At 46.3% G+C, this 12,131-nt stretch overlaps 1 pseudogene; it reads right to left on the bottom strand.

Annotated features, from left to right (window-relative positions):
- Nucleotides 1–6,035, bottom strand: part of LOC144819161 (protein FAM53B pseudogene) — a 37,368-nt pseudogene extending 31,333 nt beyond the window's left edge.
- Nucleotides 6,036–12,131: the final 6,096 nt, after the last annotated feature.

The raw sequence follows: 12,131 nt of genomic DNA on the forward strand, positions 1-12,131 counted from the left end.
AAAATATAAAATCGTTTTAAAAAGTCTAAAAAAATATAAAACAACAAAAACAAAAAAAGTTCTTTTCAGAACTACCTCCAATTTATAAAAAAATGCTATTTAAAAAAAAAAAAAAGTCTGTCATTTTTTATCTCCATGGTACGCTCCCCCGTACGCTCCCCGGTGCGCGTACCGGGCGCTCCCCCCGCGAAAATCGATTTTTTTTAAATATTTTTTTTACCCGCGGGACCCTTTTATGGCCCCCACATCAAAACTAGGGGGTCAGGGGGGTGTACCCTGCCCCCTTTTGCTCATTTCCCCCTTTGATTTTTGCCACCTCTTGTGTCTCAATCCTACCGAGACACAAGATGGCGGCCGCTGCGGACTGTTTCGAATGTTTACAGACACCCGAGAACCAATCAGCTTGCCGTGCGCAAGTCGCGTGGCGCGCCCGGAGCGCTCCCCGGTACGCACACCGGGGCGCGGCTCTAGATATATATCTTTTTTTAAACCTAATTTACTCAAAATTCACAGGAGCACATATCTTGAGACCTAGCAAAGGCACATCGGGCAAACAATATCTACAATTTTGCCAAGTTTCGTGGAAATCCATTCAGCCGTTCGAGCTAAAAGTGAGTCCAACCGCCCTATGGAAAAATGAATGGGAAAAACGCGTTTTGGGACCCCCCTTTTTTCTCGGCCCCCCCTTGACAAAACCCCCCCAAATTTTCAGGGGCTGCTCAGAAACAAAATGTTCCATTTTCCTGAAAATTTCAGCCAATTCCGTCCACAAACGCCAAAGTTATTAGACATAGAATTTTCAAAAATCCCATAGAGAAAAAATCCTAACTATATATACCTACTGGCGACCGCCAGTAGGTAATATATCTATATATATATATATATATATATATATATATATATATATATATATATATAGATAGATATATATACATATATATATACACACATATGCACCTATAAGTCACTCCTATGGTAGGCCTCGACAATCCTGGAGGCAGAGTGCTTGGTTTTATGTGAGAGGGGGCCCTAGCATGAGCTAAGCCCCTCTGCAGCTTTCGGAACCATCTCTTTATGGCTGTTCTATGATATAGCCATACCATATACTCTTAAGTGCATTATAATCCTCGCGGTTAATGCTAACTTTGGTTTGGCTTTATCAAAACATGTCGTGTAAGGTGTCAAACACTTTGGAATACCACCCCCCCACCAATTCTGATGGTGGGGGTAACATTCCACCCTTCTAGAGGGAGAAGACATGTTACTACTGTTAAGCCCGGTAAAAGTTAAATTGTGTTGTATCTGTGCTTGTATAGTGCTACTGCCACCTTACGGGTATCCTGGTGCTTCTGATATCAGAGCACCTGGTCGACTTGATGGTGAACCGGAAGATGGGGCGTATGGATCAGAGTTTTGGAAATAGCCAGGTTTTCAGGCTTTTCCTAAATTCAGTTAAAGAAACACTCTGTCTGATCCTTTGTGGCAGCTTATTCCATAACTGTGCCCCTACCACGCTGAAAGCCCTCCCCCCCATCCAGGAGCGTTTAAATTTTGTAATTGCCAGTAAGCCGGTACCTGAAGACCGGAGCTGTCTCTGGGGAAGGTACCATGAACATTTTTCCTGTAGTGGGATTGGGTCCATCTCATGTGTGGCTCTGAACACCTGGCAAAATGACTTGAAAAGAACTCTTTCCCTGATTGGTAGCCCGTGAAGCTCTCTCAATGCAGAGGTGGAGGACGAGTAGCGTCGCAAGCTCAGCACCAGTTTTGCCGCAGCAGGCTGGACTCTTTGCAGCCCCTGAAAGATGTACGGGGGAGCTCCTAAATACAGGGAGTTGCAATAGTCCAGTCTGCTCAACACTGTGCTGCTCACTACCAAAGAGCGTAAATCTTTTGGTAGGATAGGTAGTATCCGGCGAAGCAGACGTAACAAACCAAAGCAGACACTAGCTGTCTTAGTTTCCTGCGACTCCATCTGGAGGTTCTTATCTATTAGGACCCCCAGATTCCGCACCGTATTGGCCGGGATCAATGGTTCCTCCTCCGGGGTGAGTCTAAACTCCAACGGAGAATAAGTGAGCGGCCTCGCTGGAGAACAGCATAGCACCTCGGTCTTTCCACCATTGAACTGCAAAGAGTTCCTCCGCAGCCAATGTGCAGTCTGGCGCATGCACTCTTGGAAGTGGTCCAGAGAAACTACCTGTCCTCCTTCCAAGGAGAATGCCAGCCGCGTATCGTCTGGATAGTTGACCAGGTCAACTCCGAACGATTTGATGATCGAAAATAACGGCGGCAGATAAGCATTAAAAAGAATAGGTCTTATAGCAGAGCCCTGGGGCACCCCTTGGGTAACCGATGACTTGCAGGTGGTAAATGGTGCCATGGCGACTGTCTGTTCTCTTCCTGTCAGTTGGACCGTAGCCATTGCAAGGCTCTTCCCCTAACCCCCTTGCTTTCCAGTCTCTGTAGGAGGATTGAGTGGCTTACCGTGTCGAATGCGGCCAACATATCGAGAAGCACCAGCACTGCGCCATTCCCGTTGTCGGCCCGCAGTCGTAAGTTGGCCATCATAGTCGACAGAGCAGACTCCGTCCCATGCCCCGGCCGAAACCCAAACTGATCCTTTTTTTTTTTAGATTATGGAAGAGACATATTTAATACTCTAGACCATTCCACCTTAACAGAAGATGTTTCTGCAACAAGTGAACTGCTCGGGATGCAGAGACAACAGACTTAAAAGTAATCCTTAAATAGGAACGACAGACGAGAGACCCAGCAAAATATTGAAATAGCACTAAAACGTGCTGATAAATGAGGTTGCAATGGCGAAAGGAGACAGCAATTAAGGGTCTTAAACAAATGGAGGACTCAGCTCTTGTCCAGGACGAAAGGTACATTATGGAGAGACGCGGCCTGACTGTACTATCAACATGCCCACATAAGTGAAAAATAGGAATGTATGACCTCAACAACCTCATTTCGAATCATTTCAGTTCTCAGGTCAGGTCGTTGTCGTCGCATTGGCTACAGCATTAAAACACTCTCAGGTGGTAGCGGGTGAACACAATTATACAAATTGAGGCAAACCAAATACTCTGTGCCCATCACAGTGCTCTGCATTCACTTCATGCGAAGATAGGAATCCCAGAAGTGGTCCTACTGGTTGATAAATAAGAGACTTGCTTAGCTAGTCTCAGTTACTTCTCCACTAGGCCAACACACTCTTCGAGCCTTAGGTGTTAGGCTACCAACAACCTGCATTAACTGCTTCAAAATGAAGGGAGAACCTTTTTTCCTCTCAAGTGTGGAGGGAAGATGAGGGGTTAAAAATGGTGACCTTAGGCCAAAGGCCAATATGGTGAATGGTGTGTGCGGTTTTTAAAGTATTTAACTCAGACTTGCAAACTTCCGGGCAGGGACAGCTTTATAAGTGTAGAGTCCAGTGGAGTGGATGCATTTTAGAAGTGTGGGGGTCCTGTGTAAGGGGAGGGTACTTTTTGCATTTTCAATGCCAGCCTCTGGAGCTTCTTTGGCAGGAGCATGGGAGCAACCATTGAGGTTTGAATTCCCATAGCTCTGTGTAGCAATGGGATGGGTGTTTACCTAAGTATAGCGCCTAAATCAAATGGAGTGCTTGTGGGATGTACCAGCGATGAGGTCAGACTGGGGGTGAATTGGGGGGGGGGGTGTGCTTTCACAAATGTAAACCACATTATAACCAATATTCATATACTCACATACTAATTTGATTTGTCTGTAGGCACTTAATAATGTACATTATCATCCAGGTGAGTGACAGTTATCTGAAGAATAGCGGGGTTGGCGCTGCCAGAATCCAGCCTGTGGCCACCAGCTCTCGGGACTTGGGCTCATTCGCATTGGAGGGAAACGAGTTAAGTCAAGAAGCCAGCCTCGAAGCACAAGGGACATTAGGAGTGATAGTGGCGTAAAGAGGGACTTTCCAAGTGCCAAGCACGCGCAGTTAAAGTCTCCACCTGAGATTGAGAACAGAAAGATCTTCCTTCGAAGTGTCTGCCCTCGCATGTACTTTCCATTCTTGCCTTCTTCCATAATACACACACATGCCCCCTCCTTAAGTGATGGCAGGTTTGGAAATAAGATGGTAATGCTTTGGGAGAGTATGGTGGGGCAGAGTTTAGAGGAGGGGGTCAAGGGTCTGCTACAGCCATAGGTTGAAGAAAGCTCGCACTGTCTGCGACTACAAGGATTATGTGGAATTGTTTACAATAGAGAAGAGATTATTTTCTAGAACAGAATGTTAAATGTTTCTTAGAACCTTTTACTTTGGGGTGAGTAAAGAGCTAGCCCAAACACCAAAGTTCCCTAGAAGTTCCACTAAGAACGTACTCTCTGCATACATTGTACAAAGAAAGTAATATCTTTTTTTGCCATATCAGGTGGGAGGAAGGTTAAATTCCCATCTCTATAATCTATTTACCAAGAAAGCAGGGCAAAAGCAGTATTCTGACACTAGGTGCCTCATTTATGAGAAGTGACGCATCTCTGCGTGAAAGCAGCGATGCGTCACTTCTCAGTGCGCCCTCCTTGCAACAGACATGATGCGTCATATTTACAATAAGACACATCATTGTGCAGGGAGTTACAGATACGTCAGTATTTCTGACGTATCTGTAAGCGCAAAAGTGACGCATTGCTGGAGTGTGTCACAAAAGTGACGCAACTCCAGCAATGGGTCGGTTCACATGGGGCAAGCCCCATGTGAAAGGGCTTGTGTCAGTCTTACGCCGGCAGTGAGGCAGGCGCAAGATTTTGACGCAACGGCGTCCTAAAAGTGACGCAGTGAAATCTTGTAGATTTCACTGCGTCACTTCTACAAGGCTTTTTGCGGGGGAACGCCCCCCTGCATACATTATACCTGACGCAGGTATAATGTAGCGCAGGGGTTTACAAAGTGACGCATCTACCTACATGCGTCACTTTGTAAATATGACTCAACAAGGCGCATTGTTTACGCCACTGGTGCGTCACAAAAGGTCTTGGCTCTTGTGCTTGTGTTTTTTCTGGGTGCCGTCGCTTCATTGCAGCCTTATTCTCATGAAGGACACAGGGCTGGGAACGGCTTCTAGCCAGCCCTCTCCCTGTCCGTCTCAGCAGCTCAGGAGTGGAGGCGGGTGTACTGCTCATGGAGGGTGGGCCATACTCCGAGGAGACCAGCTCCCTGGAGCAGGAAAACGACAGTTGGGTCATGGCACCAGATCTCGCCTGCTTGCCCATAGTTGCCAGGCATGTCATGTCAAAGGTTCTTATATAGCACCTTTTCACCGCAAGGTCTCAAGGCGCTTGCTTTGGGAACCCATCCTGGCTTTTCCCTGTGAGATAACCCGTACTGGGCATCCCCAAGGTGAAGACCAGGCATCCTGCCGCGGGGGGCCGTAGTGGAGATTAAGCAAGCTATTGCCCAGAGCTGCAGCGTGTGACCCCGTGATTCGAGTAGGCACCGAGGCGAGAATTATCGAGTCCGTGGACATTTTGGGCTCAAGACCCGCCGAGGCGGGGTATTGAACCCTGGTCCCGGGTCTGACCTCTGCTTCAGGGTCTGCCTCCTCTAACCAGTGAGCCACACCTCTCCACAGGCATCCTGAGGGAATGGTGCCCAAATCCAGAGGGCTCGTATGATGGGAAGTGGCAGCAGAGCTGGACGGGAGGCTGAAGCTTGAGCTGCGCTGCGTGTGATTGGAATCACAGGAGTAGTGCTGGACGCTGCCCCCACCGTAACACCGCCTCTTTTCTACAGGTGCCCGCACTCTGGAGCCATGCGGTCTCCAGGAAGTGCGGCCTGAAGATCTCTCATCTGAGAAGGAAAGAGAGCGACACTGGCGCTTGCGAGGAGCTACGGATGGGGTGGTGCATGAGTCACTCATGCTGAGGCCCTGGGTCCAGCTAGTCGCCCCACCTGCACCAAAGGACTCCGAGACCTGGGAATCTTTGTCATGTTTTGGAGGGCAGTCCCAGAGAGCGGGGCTTGACTCGTCAATCTGCAGAGGGCACTTCATGGTCAGACTTTCCCCATCACAAGGGTCCTTCTCCGGCGGTTCAGGCTTACAGCCTTGGCCTGGGAGACAGTCTGCTTCTGTGGCAAAGTCCGAAGCACAATAGGTGTCATTGTGGTCCTCATTTCTTGGGACTGAGCACAGGGCGGCCAAAGGTCATGAGGGTGAGTCTAGTGTGATACTGCTCGTCCAGCATTTCAAAGTACAGAAAATACTGCAGTAGGATCTGCACAGAGAGTTGTCTGGAATACGGATCTCTCGTTCTCTCTCTATGGCCGCTTCCTTTTCCGCATCCCGCCACGGGCAACGTCAATGTCTACAAAGCTTGGCACCAACCCAAACTGATCCTTATCCAGCAGCTGTTGTTCCTCCAGGAAGTCGGATAAGGATCTGCTTACAGCCTTTTCCAAGATTTTAATGGAAAATGGGAGCAGGGAGACTGGATGAAAATTGACCAGGTTTGTGGGGTCCAAGGAGGTTTTTTCTTATCAGTGGTGCCACCACCACCTGCTTTCGTTCCCCCGGAACGGTGCCTTCTTCCAAGGACTGATTACATATCTGTCTAAGCCAAGGGAAGGTCGTATGGCCATAGGTTTTCCATATTTTCTGTGGCAAAGGGTCAGAAGGAGACCCTGATGATATGCTTTGCGCCACCGCATTAAAAGCATGGTCAGAGAGAACCTGGAAACTATCAAGAGAATGTGACTGACCAGGAGTCCCCTCCAACTCCTGTGAGCCAGGGATCTGGGTGTCGGTATTATACTCCCGAGTAAGCTGACAATCTTCCCCACTCTATCCAGGAAATGCGAGGCGATATCATCGCATAATTCCTGGGAGGCAACCACTTTATTGCTCAGACATGTTGGAGCTGATAGATCTCTAACTATCTTAAAAAGTTCTTTAGTTCCGCTAGAGGCGTGTAAGATAGAGTTGGCATAGAAGTGGGCCTTGCAGTCTAGAATCTGTTGCTTATACACCATCTGTGCTGCCCTCAGCTCTAGCCTGTCCCCCTCTGAATATCCCTTCCTCCATTTCCTTTCCGCCTTTTTACACAGCAGGCGTAAGTTTCTCAGTTCGTCATTATTCCATGGCGCTGAGATTTTGTTTCTTATTCTGATTTTTTTTATCGGGATTAATTGATCCCAAGCATCCACGATATAATCCTGATAGGTGTTATAGTTCGCCTCAACCGTGGCAGAGGCACAGAAGAGATTATCTGTGGGTAGGGTTAATATGGCACCTAACCTACCCAGCTTCGCCCATTCCCTCCCGACCCGATAGGCCACAGGTATCTTAGCTTGTCCCTTCTGTTCTAGGAGTGTAATTTGGAAAAGAACTAGATGATGATCTGTCCAGTTTTGGAGTAAAATGCTCAGTACCTCCGTGTCCATGCCATTGGCAAAGAGCAGGCCGAGTGTATGGCCTCCACGGTGGGTCGGGAGTTTGACTAGCTGTTGAAGGCTCAGTTTAGCACAGGTATGCGTTGGTTCGCTCAGATGGATACCCAGAGACGCATTCTCCCACAGGTTAAAGTCACCAAGGATGATCATTCTGGAGTGTCCAAGGGAGAGGTTAGTGATTGTATCTAGAACAGCTTGATACTGAACGGCGCTCCCTGGGGGTCCATAGCACACCAAACCCGTGAGTTGGCTGCCTTTGGGTTCTTGCAACGAGAATCCCATGAGCTCCAACCCAGTAATCTCATCCACCTTTATCGGGGCGAAATTCAGTTTTCTCTATAGATCACTCCAACCCCTCCTCCTCTGCCCTTTAGCCTTGGGTTTTGTAGAATGTTAAACCCCTTTGGGCAGGCAAGTCCTATTTCCAACACAGACTCTGATCGAATCCAAGTTTCTGTTAGGAATAGTACATCCAGATTCCTGTGATCAATCAGTATGGAGGTTTCCGTGTGGTGCTTGACCAGCGACCGGCAATTAATCAGCCCACAGCTCAACCTAGTATTCCGAGAATTACTTGCTTCTTTCTTAACGGAGTCCTGATTGGTAGTGTCAGGGTCTGCCCTCTTACCTAGGTCCATTAGCTGTTTCCTCGTGTACACATAGCGGTGTCCATCGCTACCCAAACTGGCAGCATGGCTGGAACTAAGCATGCCCGAGGCGCAGACGGGCACAGACGGGCTTGCCTCTGGCACGCCATTGGCGCGCTTGCATTGCCCATGATTATATAGGCAGCAAGCGTGTCGCCCCCTGCCACTAGTGCGCTCCCCAAGATGGCGCCCTCAAGTGGCAACTCCTCACCCAAGATGGCGCTGGGTGAAAACAAACTGAGTGCCGTGTTGGTACAACCACCGCTGTGAGTTACCACCGTATTTGAAGTTTAGCCAATTCAATTGGACACGTTGGTGAGCATAATATAATACGCCACCTGCTGACTCCATCGTTTTGAGGATACCTGGAGGCAGCATTGAGACGCCTACCAGCAAATTTTGCTTCGCTAACTGAATTTTTTAAAACCTGGATATCTGTTCAAGAGCCATTCCATTAATGATTGGCTGACCGTACATCAAGCAATCTCACGCTCAAGTCATCTTTTGTCCTGATGATGATCGCACAGTAACCCAGCGGTCGAAACGCCGTCGGCGCCTTTTTGTTGACATAATTTAAGAAGGACACATTATCTTGTTTCTGTTGTTCCTTTGTAGACACAATGTTTGTTTGTTAGCCACTTGTTTGGCATGTAAATTGTGTTTTTTGTCCTGCCAATATTTCTCTTGAGCGTTTTTGTTCCCTGAATTAAAAAAAAAAAAGTGAAATATATGTATAATAAATTCTTACTGTTTTTGTAAATTCATTCAAGTGTGTATTTAGGCTTCTTCTTTCCCTTGTGTATTCTGTTTATGTTATGAACCGTCTGTTAGGTGCTATAATCAGTTGTCCCTGGTTCAGGATAGCCCCTGTAGTTTGTCAATGGGTGAAAACAAACAGCGACAGATCCCGCTCTAGCAGCAGGTGTGTAATATTCTTTTAGGTGCGGGTATGCGAGAAATAAAAATCTACGAAAAACAATATCATGCTGTAGCGTTCCAGAGAGGTCCCCTTTTGTTCAACAGCAAAGCGGCCAGAGTGCTAGCATATCTAACAGAGCCTCAACATCACAAAATGGATGCTGCTGCCGCAGACACAAGTCTGACCTCTTGCTGCTGGACGAAACTCCGTAACCCAAGGGAGTTAGGTCCTTGAACGGGACGGGGGGCGGGCTGGACCCTTGCAAATATCAAAAACACAAAAATAATGCCCACACCCTCCTTATTTGTTATAACACTGTTATTTCAGTTGAGACCAAAACAATACTTAATTACGTTTGGTCAGGTACCTTTATTTGTACCACTCATTTTTTATTTTTTAACAAAATTTCATCTGTTTTTTAGGCAGAAAAATTGATACACATTGACATTTGACTTACTTTTTACACATATAAATACATATTATACAACACAAATATATTCACAAATCAAACAAGAAAGCATCCAAATAAACATTAAACATTAGACATTTCAATTATCGTTTTCTCTACCAAAGATCTACTTCAAGATTATCAAAGACAACGTCAAGTCCCAGGAACATTCGAGTTTTTGCCTATTTCTAGTGTATACTTAATATACTAGTTTGTTCCCGTTGATGTGCCGACGCGATTCGAGTTCGGGCGAAAAGTTCCCAAACTCTCATCAGGGCCTTATGAATAATCTGTATAGGATGTACGAAAAACAATAAAGTTTCATTGAAGACCTGTTTGCCTCTTGGGTACCCTTATTTATTGTTTCAGTAGATGCCAAATTGTACCTGTAGTTTATAAGTCAGAAAGGGGGATTATGTGTGGCAAGCCTTTCCAAGGAACACGACGTTCCTATTTTTCAACTGCACCGGGCGACGTGAACTTGTCAAGACGCTGTTGCTCCTGTGTTTAAAAGTAAAAGCGACTATCACTGTCAGTTGAAGATCTCTTGATCGATTACAAAGAGAGATATATAGCATCGAGTATAACGTACCTCGTCTTTTTTGCTAGGGTGTTTCAGCTTAGGCGATTTCAATGTTCACAGCTTGCATATATGGACTACCTGCCCCAAAAAATATATGTATCGTTATGAGGTCCGCGTTTTAGACCAGAGATTGTTAAAACCCTACGTTTTGATATCCTGTAAGGGCATCGTACCTGTTTGTATGTTCACGCTCGTCGTGTATCTTAAATCCTTGTTCTATTAATTGGCTCACTTTCACTCAGGCGGCATGCCTCGTGTGAGACCTTGCGCTGCAGCCACTTCTATACGCAACACGGCGTTTCTATGGGAAATGCGACAAATAAAGCAGGGAATTAAAGTCCCACTCGGTTTTCGACTCTAGTTACCGAGCGGACAAGTTCTTTCGCTTAGCTGGTACATGCCGAACGTGCATTAATCTACTTCCGCATAACGCCGGGAGCCGTCTGACCGGCCCGCATTGTTGTGGACTCCATTTTATAATTGCATTGTGGGGCAGGCTCTGCGCATAGGAATTGTGGGAGACGTAGTTTTTCGTGATTGGTAACACGGTCTAGATATGTATGCTCATTTTGTTATCATCAGTACAGCAGGATATTAGTCTACAACATCTAATTGAGCAACAGTGTCTTGACACGACTACATTTTGCTTCCGGCGAGTGGTGAATTCTATACGCATTTATTAATTGGAATCACAGACACCATCACACTCTAGCAAGTTCTGACCCACTGTTCAATCCAGTCAATGTGCTGTTAAACTTCAAGATGAGGTATGCTTCCTTTTGTAGCAACACCTTGTCAACATCAGCAGGGCACTGTGTATTACTTATGGTGAACAGTACAGACCATTTAAAATCGTTTTCACTATGGGACTTTTCAATGAAGTGCTCAACCATGGGAGCGGTAAGTACTTTCTTTTTTATCCTGGATTTGTGCTGGCCTATGCGTATGTTAACTTGTTGATTCGTCTTCCCGATATAGATTTTTTGACACGGACAAGTAATTACGTAAATTAAGTTTTTTGTCCTACAATTTGAGAAACTCGAATGTTTCCATTTCACATTCATATGTTGAAATTCCTTGCCCTCGATAGTATTAGGGCATGCGACACAGTTGCCGCACCTGTGATGGCCTTCCAATGGTTTCATATTCCAGAGAGAGAGGAGGTCGTGTTTTTGTTTCGGCTTCGTAATGTCAGCTCTGACAATTTGTTGCCCCAAGCTTTTGTTCTTTTTGTAGGCAAATATCGGACGGGGGAAGGGGCATTCCAATCCCTCCAAAAGGTGCCAATTCTTCAGCACTGTTTGTCGCATTTTGTGAGTGTCTGGACCAAATGTGGTCACACAGACTGGACGATCCAACTCGTTTTTCTCTCTAGTTTGTAAAAGGCACTCCTGTGGTGTAAAACGGGCCCTTTTGTATGAATGTTTTAAAAGCTTTTTCGGATATCCCCTGTGCTTCATCTCTTCACAAAAAATCTGTGTATGGTTGTCATAGTCCCCTATTTCGGTACAATTTCTACGAATCCGTAGTAGTTGCCCGTAGGGCAGATTTGCTTTAAGATTTCTTGGATGGTGGCTTCTGTGGTGCAGAATAGTGTTTTTATCCGTGGCCTTTCTATACAGGGAGGTTTTTTAGGCACCCTTCGGTGCAACTCAACTCGACATCCAGAAATGTCATTCGAGTGGTACTCGCTTCCATTGAGAATTTTATGTCTCTATGTCTTTCGTTGATCCAACCATGGAACGCCAATAGATCGGTCTGGCTCCCCTGCCACAGGAGCCAGACGTCATCTATATAACGCAACCATTGGACAATGTTATCGGAGAAGGGGTTATTCCTTTCAACAAATGTTGTTTCGTATTGTGCCATGTAGAGCACCGCCATCTCTGGGGCATAAGGGCATCCCATCGCGGTCCCTTTTACTTGCATGTAGAACTGATCGTTAAATAAGAAATAGTTCTTCTTCAGGTCTATCTCTGCCAATCTCAAAATAAAAAATGTAGGCACTCTATGTGGTCTTGGCCTGCTCTCTAGGTACCACTCTATGACCTCCAGGGCCTCGTCCTGAGGGATCTGTGTATACAAGGACGTAACGTCCATTG

This window comes from Lissotriton helveticus, chromosome 2_1, assembly GCF_964261635.1.
Source record: "Lissotriton helveticus chromosome 2_1, aLisHel1.1, whole genome shotgun sequence".
Taxonomy (NCBI): Eukaryota; Metazoa; Chordata; class Amphibia; order Caudata; family Salamandridae; genus Lissotriton; species Lissotriton helveticus.